The following is a 14,461-nucleotide window of genomic DNA, read 5'->3' as shown; positions in this document are numbered from 1 at the left end:
GTTTGTCCTTAGGATAATTTAGGTTAAGTAGTGTGTAAGCATAGGGACTGATTACCCTAGCAGTTAAGTCCCATAAGATTTCACACACATTTGAACATTTTGAGCAATATTTCGTATGCCAGTTCAATTTGAAGTAATAAAACAGGTAACCCCATAGCGTGGTTTCGTCTCGAATACCAATAAAAGATAACAAGCATAATCTTTTGCAGATGACATATTAGAACTAGAATCCTGTGACCAGGCCTTTCTGCCTGGGATATTATCTCGGAACCCTGAGAAAATATGAAAGGGAAATATATTAAATTATTCGTAGCGGCCACATAGCTCGTAGAATCTGACAGAAAGTTTAGTGTCCTAACCGACGGGACGTCTTGAAGATGAGCTGAAAGAAAATTACTAATTATTTTCTAGTATGGCGCTTAATAACGGTCAATATTCCGTTAAGGCCACGTCTACTCAGGACAAGTAAGGTTGGAGAATATACATTACTGAATACCGTACACAAATTTTAAGTTATGAACAGCTATATTTTTTCTTCGTTTTCAACTTACATAGACTATTACAGCAAGATGAAATTCAGACAATCGTTCTTTTCCCTTCAAGTCCAATAACAGAAGAAGATGACAGAAGAATAGAGTTCAGACAGAATCATGAATGTCCATGGAATTGCTATATAATGCCTTTGTTTACTGGCTGGCATGCTTCGCCAACTATTTATACAATAATTATCGATACATGGCATTTACACACTTCAAGTTCATGACCACCTCAGGAGATACAGTACAAGGTCCATCCGATGGTACAATGTCTGTTCGCCAATGGTGATGCTGTGTTCCAAACGACAGGGCAGATGTTCACACAGTTCGCGTTGTCCACGACTGGTTTTGTGAGAATGAATTTTCCCACTCCCCCGGGCCACCATATTCTTCAGATCTCAATATCACTGAGCCTTTGTGGTTGGTTTTAGAGAGAAGGATACGTATCTCTATCCACCTTCAGCATCGTTACCTAAACTTTGCAGGAATAATGTTATAAGATTCCCTTGAAAACAATACAGGACCAGTACTTAACCACTCCGAGACGACTGGAAGCTGTGTTGACTGCTAACGTGTTTCCTATACCGTACTGGGAATGGTAGTGTGGGCTTCCGGCGTTTCCATATCTTTGTCCACCCGCTGTTGGTCGCCCTTATCACACGCGACATCCTGTGAACCCCAGATGCAGGCCATAAAACAAACTCCATGTTCTCAGATTTCTGGAAATCATTCGGCACTCTACCTGGCTGTGGAGTAATTTGTTAACGATAATCCGAGCTTACGGAATATTTACTCAAATAAGCGACTGGCTAGGAGATGTTTCGAACAACAGGCCCCGCTGCGTTGTGCTGAAGGATGATTGTTCTTCAGAGACAAAAGTAGCGTCAGCCATACCACAATATGTACTCCATTTACATACACGATGTGTCATATACGATGAGTAGCAATATGAGTCTCTTTTGTTGAAGACTCTGCTGCCTACAAGAAAATGTCGTCGGTGGCTGACTGTGGGATTATTTGTAAGAATTTTTATCTGCTGCGATGGATGGTAGCTTGTTCTAAATGTGGACGAATGTAAAATTAATTTGTATAAGGAGGAAAAACACTCCTGTAAAGTTCGAAGATGTAGTGGATTATCTGCAACCTGATTCAGCCAAGTCGATTAAATATTTAGTCGTGATAGAAATGGAAAGATCACATAAAGTCAGTTCTAAGGAAGGTGAATGGTCCTTATGATTTGTTGAGAGAGTTGTCAGAACGTGTAGCGTACCTACAAAACAAGATACGCCGTACAAAACGCTTTTGCGACGCGTTCTTGAGTACTGATCGAGTATCTGGGATCTCCATCAGGTCGGATTAAACGAAGTCATTTAAGTAATTCAGATGTGTGCTGCGAGATTTGTTACCGATCTGTTTCGGTATTCCGTGAGGTTGTATGGACATCCATGGAGGGATGGAGATAATGCTTCCGTGAAATGCAGTTGTGAACGTTTAAAGAATCAGCACTGCGCTGCCGCCATTGTTCATTTGGTGTGGGGAACGGCAAAATAAGGAAGATGAGGACCGGTACAAAGCCATATAACCAATTATTTTACTCTTGCTTCTTTTGCAGTTGTATAAGAAAGTGAAATGGGTGTCAGTGGTACAAGGTACCCTCCCCAATGCTTGTGGAAGTATGTAGTTAGTAGTAGATGCAGAACGGACTGGATGCAGAAAAGCACAAATATAGAGGCTCTAAAAAAATTAAGATAGACAATCTCTCAAGGAAACAAAGTATAATATTAAACTTCAGGACCATATTTAGCAACGCAGCAAATGGATAAGTATTTTCTATGTTAAAATGATGAGTAAAAATCCAAAAGTTTGATGCGATATTGAATTATTCTCACGCTTGAAGGAGACACTAGAATACCAAAACTGAAAAATGTTGAAACTTAACTTTGTGTTCTGCCTTACGGCAGATCTGGTCATGGGGAAAGCTTCTAGGGAAGTGGTTCCAGTGGTGGTTTCCCGTTGTTTTCCACTGATGATGATGAAATGGTAATGATGACAACACAACACCCAGTCCTTGAGCCGAGAAAACCTCCGACCCAGCCGGGAATCGAACCCTGACACCTTAGCGTGAAAGACCGCCGCTCTGGCCACTTACTCTTCTTCTTCTTATTATTATTATTATTTGTTGATCTCATTTTGTTCGATATTGTTCGTTGAATTTGTTCGAGGTGGGCGTCCGATGACACCCATTTAGGTTCTTCGTTGATCCATTCACTCAGTTTTTTGTTACAGAGGGTAGCAAACCCTCTGACCGAACACACTTTCTTTTTTTTTTAATCTCATTTTGTTCGTTTTTGTTCGTTGTATCTGCTCGGGGCGGACGTCGGAAGACACCCGATTCAGTTCGTGGTTGATCCATTGACTCAGTTTTTTTATTACAGAGGGCAGCTAACCCTCTGACCGAACACGCTGAGCTACTGTGCCGGCTATACACACTGAACTACCGTGCCGGCCCCACTGAGCTATCGGGGCGGACTGAAAAGTGAAGGAGAAGCCTAACAAACATACTGGAGTGTTGACGCTGTTGAAACGAAGTTATATTTCACAAGTAGTAGGTGGCAGTGTTAATGCCTACCTATTCCTCGTTTGAGAGTGAGCGGGCAGGTAGAGGACTGTGCGCTGGTTTATTGACTGGCAGAGGCGGCGGAGCGTGTGGGCGTGTGGGCGCTCTCCTTTAGAGGCCCTGGCCCGCTTCTTCGTCTTTAAGTTCTCCGGCTGGCTGTATTGATGAGCTGCAAACTGCCGGATACATCCCGGAACAGCAGCTCCGTAAATTCCTAACAGCAGCGCCTGTGCCTTCTGAGGCAAAACTGCCATCTGCAAGTACTTGCCGACTGCTTTTAAAAGATTACTTCATTCATTGTTTACTAACAAGGACAATTATTTCTTCCGCATCTCTGAAAAAGAAAAAAAACAGCTGCTTCTTTATCTGGTCAGTGCGCAGTAGTTTTTTTTTCCATTAGTTGGGTTGTAGCGAGTTGAATGTTCATAGACGATAAGACTATATTTTCACCAACACTGAACATTAATATTTGATGTGAGATCACTATTACTTCACATTAGCCATCGACTGTACTATTTATTACAATAGCGGCTATTGCAGTTTCGACGAAGGTCATTTTCAAGCGATTACAGTTGCTGAAAACACCGCAGTAGTCAATATTAGTAAAAAGATTTAAAAAAAGGATATAATAGATGTGTTCCTATATGATTCGTGTCAGCTTTCGTCACATACACCATCGCTATGTGAGATGCCGATGGTGTGTCTGGCAAGCTACAGACGCTCACGTCTATTTTATTCTCTTTGTTAATATTGACTACTGCCGTGTTTTCAGCACGCGTAACCACTTGAAAATAACCTAAGGTCGTAACACAAGGGTTGAACAAAAATATGGAAAAACTGTGAGCAACGCACGCTTGAATATAAATGTAGATTCTCAGGTGGTTGACCACGAACGCCACCTGTGTAATGCTCTAAAAACGTTGCAAGTGTCAGTCGAGGTCGGAAAGATATTCTGTGTAGTAGTGAGTGCGTTATGCCGAAGCTGAGTGAATTCGGACGTGGGCAGATTGGTGGTGCCCGTATGGTAAGAGGTTCAGTAAGAAAGGCAGCCCGAAATGTTTGGTATTTTAATAGGCATCGCGTACAGGAAAAGCGGAAGACCATCGTCCGCTAAATCACAACACGGACGAAAGTGTGAGTTGAGTTAACCTGACTTACTGTCACTGGAGACGCATCGGACGAAAAATGATAAGGCAGCAGCTGCAAAAGTATCTGCAGAACTGAATGCCACTCTCGCGAACCCTGTCAGGACCGAGGCAACATGAAGGGAGCTTTAGAAGCTGCGAACTGCAGTGTGAGCTGGAACTCAAAAACACTCACCAGTGAAGAAAATATCCATAACAGCAAAACGTAGTGCCGAAGCCATAAAAGCTAGAGTTCGGAGAAGCAGAAGAAATTAATTTTGTCGGATGAGCCTTGTTCCATAGTGTTTCCAAATTCTGACCGAGTTTACATCCCAATAGTGAAACATGGATGTCATTCGGTAATGATTCGCGTAGCTAGACAGTTGTATTCCATTGGCCACATGACTCTTCTTGGAATCTAGGCTTTCTAAATTTCAACAGTAAGAGAGTTTTCATGGCGCACAACGGCTCTCTTCTACATCTACATGGACACTCTAAAAGTCACATTTAAGTGCCGAGCAGAGGGTTCATCAAACCACCTTCAAAATGGTTCAAATGGCTCTGAGCACTATGGGACTCAACTGCTGTGGTCATAAGTCCCCTAGAACTTAGAACTACTTAAACCTAACTAACCTAAGGACAGCACACAACACCCAGCCATCACGTGGCAGAGAAAATCCATGACCCCGCCGGGAATAAAAACAACCTTCACAATTCTCTATTATTCCAATCTCTTATAGCGTACGAAAAGAACGAACGCCTGTATCTTTCCGTACAAGCTCTGATTTCCCTTATTTTATCGTAGTGATCTTTCCTCCTTATGTAGGTCGGTGTCAACAAAATATTTTCGCATTCGGAAGAGAAAGTCGGTGACTGGAATTTCGAGAGAAGATTCCGTCACAACGAAAAAAGCCTTTCTTTTAATAGTGTCCAGTCCAAATCCTGCATCATTTCAATGACACTCTCTCCCATATTTCGCCATAATACAAAACGTGCTGCCCTGCTTTGAACTTTTTCGATGTACTCCGTCAGTCCTATCTGGTAAGGATCCCACATCGCGCAGCTGTATTCTAAAAGAGGACGGACAAGCGTAGTGTAGGCAGTCTCCTAAGTAGATCTGTTACATTTACTATGTGTCCTGCCAATAAAACGCAGTCTTTGATTAGCCTTCCCCACACGTTTTCTATGTGTTCCTTCCAATTTAAGTTGTTCGTAATCGTAATTCCTAGGTATTTAGTTGAATTTACGGTCTGTAGATTTGACTGATTTATCGTGTAACCGAAGTTTAATGAATTCCTTTTAGCAGTCATGTGGATGACCTCACACTTTTCGTTATTTCGGGTCAACTGACAATTTTTGCACCATTCAGATATCTTTATTAAATCGTATTGCAATTTGTTTTGATCTTCTGATGACTTTATTAGGCGATTAATCACATAGTCATCTGCAAACAACTTAAGATGGCTGATCAGATTGTCTCCCAAATCGTTTATACAGATAAGGAACAACAAAGGGCCTGTAACACTATCTTGGGGAACGCTGGAAATCACTTCTGTTTTACTCGATGACTTTCTGTCAATTACACTACTGGCCATTAAAATTGCTACATCTCGAAGATGACGTGCTACAGACGCGAAATTTAACCGACAGGAAGAAGATGCCGTGACATGCAAAGGGTTAGCTTTTCAGAGCATAAACACAAGATTGGCACCGGAGGCGACACCTAAAACGTGCTGACATGAGGAAAGTTACCAACCAATTTCTCACACACAAACAGCAGTTGACCAGGTTGCCTGGTAAAACGTTGTTGTCATGTCTCGTGTAAGGAGGAGAAATGCGTACCACTTTGATAAAGGTCGGATTGTAGCCTATCGCGATTGCGGTCTATCGTATCGCGACACTGCTGGTCGCTTTGCTCGAGATCCACTTAATGTTAGCAGAATATGGAAGCGGTGGGTTCAGGAGGGTAATACGGAACGCCGTGCTGGATCCCAACGGCCTCGTATCACTAGCAGTCGAGATGACAGGCCTCTTATCCGTATGGCTGTAACGGATCGTGCAGCCACGTCTCGATCCCTGAGTCAACAGATGGGGACGTTTGCAAGACAACAACCATCTGCACGAACAGTTCGACGACGTTTGCAGCAGCATGGACTATCAGCTTGGAGACCATGGCTGGGGAAACCCTTGACGCTGCATCACAGACCGGAGCGCCTGCGATGGTGTTCTCAACGACGAACCTGGGTGCACGAATGGCAAAACATTTTTTCGGATGAATCCAGGTTCTGTTTACAGCATCATGATGGTCGCATCCGTGTTTGGCGCCGTCGCGGTGAACGCAAATTGGAAGCGTGTATTCGTCATCGCCATAAGGGCGTATCACCCGGCGCGATTCTATGGGGTGCCATTGGTTACACGTCTCGGTCGCCTCTTGTTCGCATTGACGGCACTTTGAACAGTGGACGTTACATTTCAGATGTGTTACGACCCGTCGCTCTACCCTTCATTCGATCTCTGCGAACCCCCTCCTTTCAGCAGGATAGTGCACGACCATATGTTGCAGGTTCTGTACGGGCCTGCCCTGGCCAGCACATTCTCTAGATCTCTCACCAATTGAAAACGTCTGGTCAATGGTAGCCGAGCAACTGACTCGTCACAATAGCCAGTCACTACTACTGATGAACTGTGGTGTCGTGTTGAAGCTGCATGGACAGCTGTACCTGTACACGCCATCCAAGCTCTGTTTGAGGCAATGCCCAAGCGTATCCAGGCCGTTATTACGGCCAGAGGTGGTTGTTCTGGGTACTGATTTCTCAGGATCTATGCACCCAAACTGCGTGAAAATGTAATCACATATCAGTTCTAGTATAATATATTTGTGCAATGAATACGCGTTTATCATCTGCATTTCTTCTTGGTGTAGCAATTTTAATGGCCAGTAGTGTAGTACGAACTGTGACCTCTCAATCACAAATCACAAATCCAGTCCCGTAACGGAGGCGATATTCCATAAGAACGAAATTTCACTACAAACCGCTTGTGTGGTACAGTGTCAAAAGCCTTCCGGAAATCCAGAAACACGGATTCGATCTGAAATCCCTTGTCAGTATCACTCAACACTTCATGCTAATAAAGAGCTAGTTGTGTTTCACAAGAACGATGTTTTCTAAACCCATGTTGACTGGGTGTTATTAGACGGTTGTCTGCGAGGTAATTCATAATGTTCGAACACAACATATGTTCCAAAATCCTGCTGCATATCGACGTTATTGTTTAGGCCTGTAATTTAATGGATTACTCCTACTACCTTTCTTGAATATTAGTGTGACCTGTGCAACTTTCCAGTCTTTGGGTACGGATCTTTCGTCACGCGGACGGTTGTATATGATTGTTAAGCATGGAGCTAATGCATCACCATACTCCGAAAGGAACCTAATTGGTATACAGTATGAACCAGTAGACTTGCTTTTATTAAGTGTTTTAAGTTGCTTCACTACTCCGAGGACCTTTACTTCTACGTTACACGTGTTGGCATCTGTTCTCGATTCGAATTCTGGAATATTTACTTCGTCTTCTTTTGTGAAGGCATTTCGGAAGGCTGTGTTTAGTAACTATGCTTTGGCAGCACTGTCTTCGATAGTATTTCCAATGCTATCACGCAGAGAAGGCATTGTTTGTTTTTTGCCGCTACCATACTTCACATACGACTAGAATCTCATTGGATTTTCTGCCAGGTTTCGAGACAAAATTTCGTTGTGGAAAATGTTGAAGGCGTCTCACATTGAAGTCAGCGCTAAATTTCCAGCTTCTGTGAAAGATCGCCAATCTTGGGGATTTTGCTTCTGTTTAAATTTTGCATGTTTGTTTCGTTATTTCTACAACAGTGTTCTAACCCGTTTTGTGTACCAAGGAGGATCAACCCCGTCGTTTGTTAATTTATTTGGTGTAAATCTCTCAATTGCTGCCGATACTATTTCTTTGAATTTAAGCCACATCTGGTCTACACTTATATTATTAATTTGGAATGAGTGGAGATTGTCTCTCAGGGAGGCGTCAAGTGAATTTTTATCTGTTTTTTTGAATAAGTTTATTTTTCGCTTATTTTTCGAGGATTTGGGGATTACAATATTCAGTCTCTCTACGACTACCCTGTGTTCACTAAACCCTGAATCGGTTTTGATGCTCGTTATTAACTCAGGATTATTTGTTGCTAAGAGGTCAAGTGTGTTTTCACAACCGTTTACTATTCGCGTGGGCTAATGAACTAACTGCTCGAAATAACTTTCAGAGAGTGCGTTTAGCACAATTTCGCATCATATTTTATGCTACCTCCAGAATTAAACATGTATTTTCGCCAACATATAGAGGGTAAATTGAAGTCACCACCAACTATAATCGTATGAGTCGGGTACGTGTTTGAAATCAAACTCAAGTTTTCTTTGAACTTTTCAGCAACTGTATCATCTAAATTCGGTGGTCAGTAAAACGATCCAATTATTATTTTATTCCGGTAGCCAACAATGACGTCTGCCCACACTAACTCACAGGAACTGTCTACTTCAGTTTCGCGACAAGATAAATTACTTTTAATAGCCACAAACACGCCACCATCATCTCGTTTAGCCTATCCAGCTTTCAGTGCCTATAACGATTTGAGCATCAGTGCTTTCTATTAGCGTTTGGAACCCTGGTACTTTCCCAACACAGCTACGACAATTTACAACATTTATCCCGATGGTTCCTGTAACTACGTTCTTCCTGTGTTCGGCCTGCACCCTCTGTGACTTAAGCCCTTCTTGTATTTTCCCGAGACCCTCTAATCTAAAAAACCGCCCAGTCCACGCCACACAGCCCCTGGTACCCGTGTAGCCGCCTCCTGCGTATAGTGGACACCTGACCTATTCAGTGGACCCGAAATCCAATCACCCTTTGGCGCAAGTCGAGGAATCTGCGAACACTATCGCAGAGCCGTCTGAGCCTTTGATACAGACTCTTCGCTCGGCTCTGTACCAAAGGTTCGCAATCGGCCCTGTCGACTATGCTGCAAATGGTCAGCTCTGCTTTCATCTTGCAAGCAAGACTAGCAGCCTTTACCACTTCTGTTAGCCGCTCGAAACCAGAGAGAATCTCTTCTGATCTTGTGTTGTCTTCCACTGGAGTTTGTTGGGCTTTTCCGCTACACTGCTGCTCTTGCTAAACGATCGGCTCTCGAAACGCGCCGCTCTTCTTGGATTTGTCTCATCTCTACTATTAATTCAATCTAGTAAACGGCACAAATAGATGAACACTTTTCAGAATCAGTAGACTCACTGTTTTATAAGACACTTCTTTCTCGAAGGATCTACATTGCGTTTATTCCAGTGATTCTTAGCCTAGCATCTTCTTTCCTTAACACTAGTTCTAAGAGGCGATTCAACTTCAGCTCACTGCGAACATGTACTCAAAAATATTTCACGACAGTTACTGTTTCCAACTATTTCCTGCCAGTAGGGTAACCGAACAACAATGGATCACTTCGCTTAGTCATACTGAATACATTACACTTACTTACGTTATGGATCAGCTATTTTTCGTCGACCCCCGCAGGGCTTCCTACATTTCGTTACGGTCTTCTGGCACTCCAGAGTTCCTGCAGACTACAGCATCGTCCGCGAACATTGTCACACAGTTACTGAGGTCACCCACTAGACCGTTAGCATACACTGTAAACAGCAACTGCACTGCAATACGAGCACGTTACAAGGCACCACTAGCATTTAGAGTACAAACGAATTCCACCTAAAATTGTCTCCATCTGCAGTAAAATCAAAATATCGTTCATTTTGATTTTTGTCCTGTTGTAATGTCTCACTTGTGATCGAGTGGAAGGTCATTCCAAAGTCTGGGAAGCAGCGAAAGACTCTCCGAGATGTCGATCGTAGGGCCTCCCCGGTTCGTTTGACGAACAGGTTTCGGGCACTATCTGTGACTGACGAAATTTCCTAGCTGGATTTTGTCGTTCACCTTGTTCAGAGAAAGCTTCTCGGACCGCAAGATTTGGGCATTCATAGAGGGTGGGTTTGCTGGTAGTTGGGAGCTCAAACGCTAGGTGCGTAATGGGGCTCCTTAGAAACACGGCTGCCATGGAGGGGAAGGAAGCCAGTGTGCACACCGTATGCATATCAGGAGGAGTCATTTCGGTTGTGGAAAGGGGGCTTCCGGATGCCATGAAGAGTACAGGGTGCAGTCAACTGCAGGTGGTGGCCCATGTCGGTACCAATGACGTGTGTCGCTTTGGATCGGAGGAGATTCTCTCTGGTTTCGGGCGACTGGCGGAAATGGTAAAGACTGCCAGTCCTGCTTGCAAGATAAGGCGGAGCTCACCATCTGCAGCATCGTCGATAAAACCGATTGTGATCCTTTGCTGCAGAGCCGAGTGGAGGGTCTGAATCAGAGGCTCAGGCGGATCTGTGACCGTGAAGGCTACAGATTCCTTGACTTGCGCCATCGGCTTGTGGGTTTCCGGGTTCCACTTAATGGGTCAGGTGTCCACTACACACAGGAAGCGGCTACACGGGTAGCGGGGGTTGTGTGGAAGGGACTGGGCGGTTTTTTAGATTAGAGTGTCTCAGGAAACCACAGAAAGGGCGTCCGTCTAAAAGGGAGCAGGTAAGACACAGGAAGGCAGTAGTAGCAACAGTAGGTATTGTAGTTGTAAATTGTCGTAGCTGTGTTGGGAAAGAACCAGAGTTCCAAGCCCTAATAGAAAGCACTGAAGCTCAAATACTCACAGTTACGGGTAGTTGGCTGAAGCCGGAAATACGTTTAGCCGCAATTTTTCCAAACGACCTACCATTGTTCAGAAACGATAGATTAAATACAGTTGGTGGTGGAGTATTTATTGCTGTCAAAGTAGTTTACCTTGTAGTGAGACTAAAGTAGACAGTTCCTGCGAAACAGTATGGGTGGAGGTTATACTTGAAAATCGGACTTAACTATTAGTTGGATCGTTTTACCGACCCCTCGACTCACAAGATATAGTTGCTGAACAGGTCAAAGACAACTTGAGTCTCATTTCAAATAGGTGCCCCACTCATATAATTATAGTAGGTGGTGACTTCAATCTACCGTCGATATGCTGACAAAATTAAACGTTTAAAGCCGGCGGCAGGCATGAAACGTCATCCGAGATTTTACTGAATACTTTCTCAGAAAATTATTTTAAACAATTATTTAATGAGCCCACTCCAAGAGTAAATGGTTGCGAAAGCATACCTGACCTCTTAGTAACAAATAATCCTGGGCAAATAGTGAGTATCGTGACGAATAAAGGGATTAGCGACCACAAGGCAGTAGCTGCGAGGCTGAATTCCGTAACTCCTACAACCATCAAAAAGAAACGCAAAGTATATGTATTTAAAAAAACTGATAAAAATGCTCTTAACGCCTTTTTAAGAGACAGTCTGCACTCCTTCCGATCTGATCATGTAAGCGTAGAAAAGTTGTGGAACGATTTCAAAGAGATAGTATCGACAGCAATTGAGAGATATATACCATATAGATTAATAAGTGATGGTACTGATCCCCCATGGTACACAAAACAGGTCAGTTCGCTGTTGCAGAAGCAACGAAAAAAGCACGCCAAATTTTAAAGAACCCAAAATCCACAAGATTGCCAAGGCTTTGTAGAAGTTCGAAATATTGCACACGTTTCAATGTGAGATGCTTTTAATAATTTCCACAACGAAACTCTGTCTCAGAATCTGGCAGAAAACCCAAAGAGATTCTGGTCATGCATTAAGCACACCTGTGGCAAGACACATTGTATACATTCACTGCGCGATAACAACGGTGAAATCACTGATGACAGTGACACTAAAGCAGAGTTATTAAGCACGGTTTTCCGAAACTCCTTCACCAAAGAAGACGAAGTAAATATTTCTGAATTACAGTCAAGAACAACTGCCAAGATGAGAAACATAGACGTAGATATCCTCGGTGTAGCAAAACAGCTTAAATCACTTAATAAAGGCAAGGTGTCCGGTCCAGATTGTGTACCAGTCAGTTTCCTTTCAGAGAATGCTGAAACAATAGCTCCATATTTAGCAGTTATAGACAGCCGATTGCTCACAGAAAGATCCGTACCTAAAGACTGGAAAACTGCTCAAGTCACACCAATACCCAAAAAAGGAAATACGAGTAATGCGCTGAATTACAGGCCCATATTACTAACGTCGATTTGCAGTACGATTCTGGAACATAAACTGTGTTCGAACGTTATGAATTACCTCGAAGAAAATGATTTATTGACACATAGTCAACAAGGATTCAGAAAATATCGTTCTTGTGAAACACAACTCGCTATTTACACTCATGAAGTAATGAGTGCTATTGGCAGGGGATGTCAAATTGATTCCATATGTTTAGATTTCCAGAAAACTTTCGACGCCTTTCCTCACAAGCAGCTTCTAACCAAACTGCGTGCCTATGGAATATTGCCTCAGTTTTGCGACTGGATTCGTGATTTCCTGTCAGAAAGGTCACAGTTCGTAGTAATAGACGGAAAGTCATCGAGTAAAACAGAAGTAATAGCCGTCGTTCCCCAAGGAAGAGTGATAGGCCCTTTATTGTTCCTAATCTAAATTAACGACATAGGAGACAATCTGGGTAGCCCTCTTAGATTATTTGCGGATGATACTGTCATTTGCCGTCTTGTAAAGTCATCAGATGACCAAACCGAATTGCAAAACGATTTAGATAAGATATCAGTATGGTACGAAAAGTAGCAATTGAGCCTGAATAAAGAAAAGTGTGAAGTTATTCACATGAGTACTAAAACAAATCCGCTAAATTTCGATTATGCGATAAGTCACACAAACCTGAAGGCTGTAAATTCGACCAAATACTTAGGGATTATAATTATGAATAACCTAAATTGGAACGATCACAAAGATAATGTTGTGGGCAGTGCAAACTAAAGACTGAGATTCAATGGCAGAACTCTTACAAGGTGCAACAGGTCTACTAAGGAGACTGCTTACACCACGCTTGCCCGCCCTATTCTGGAGTATTGCTGTGCGGCGTGGAATTCGCATCATGTGAGGCTGGCGGATGACATCGAAAAAGTTCAAAGTAGGGCGGCTCGTTTTGTACTATCGCGAAATAGGGGAGATAATGTCACAGACATGATACATGAATTGAAGAGCGGCAATCATTAAAACAAAGGCGTTTTTCTTTGCGACGGGATCTTCTCATGAAATTTCAATCACCACCTTTCTCCTCCAATTGCGAAAACATTCTGTTGGCACCCATCTAAATAGGGAGAAATGATCGTCAATATAAAATATAAGAAATCAGGGCTCGCACACAAAAATTTAAGTTTTCGTTTTTCCCGCGCGCCGTTCGAGAGTGTAACGGTAGAGAGAAAGTTTGAAGGTGATTCATTAAATCCTCTGCCAGGCACTTTATTGTGGATAGCAGAGTAAACACTTAGATGTAGATGTGGAATAGTGGTAACAATCACAGACTCAAAGTTAGTGTTTGCTGCATCCAACATGCTCATCATACCTTTCTGTATAATAGGATAATGTAAAAAGGAGCTTCCAAGTAATTTTTTTTTGTGAAAATTCTAGCAGTTTGTAGGTATTGCCAACTGGGGGAGATCATGTCGAGTATACACAGCTTAGTGCCGCTTGTACGAAATAAATATGATTTCAAAATATATTTTCAGTAGTTGGTGTCCCCACAGCTTATAGGTACTACTGAAAAGTGTACTGTACCGCTACGAGCTATTATTTAAAACTTTTGTTATTCCTGCCAGTTCTGATTTTCAGAAATCAACATGTGACATAAAAAAATTTCAATAAAGTACTTGTGTGTATACTTTCTGTACTCGCCATTCAAACACATTTTACATAATGTTAAAAACACAAACTGAACATACGAACATAATACATATAATCAAAAGCTTATTCGAAACATCGAATGTTATTAGATCTGTGTAGCATGACTCCTCTCTGCACAACTAGTAAGGTTAGTTATGACTCTTTTGTCTAACAGTAGTTAAGGGTTTTCGTAACAGCTGATGATGGTGATGGTACCATGCGATTTTGATACTGAAACGTATATTTACATTAAACAATTTTTAAAATATGTAGCCTATTTAAAATATTCATTTGATTCAGCTTCGTATTACTATCATCGTC

Source organism: Schistocerca cancellata, chromosome 1 (assembly GCF_023864275.1).
Source record: "Schistocerca cancellata isolate TAMUIC-IGC-003103 chromosome 1, iqSchCanc2.1, whole genome shotgun sequence".
NCBI classification, from domain to species: Eukaryota; Metazoa; Arthropoda; class Insecta; order Orthoptera; family Acrididae; genus Schistocerca; species Schistocerca cancellata.
The sequence above is the reverse complement of the archived record's forward strand: the minus strand, read 5'-3'. Positions refer to the sequence as shown.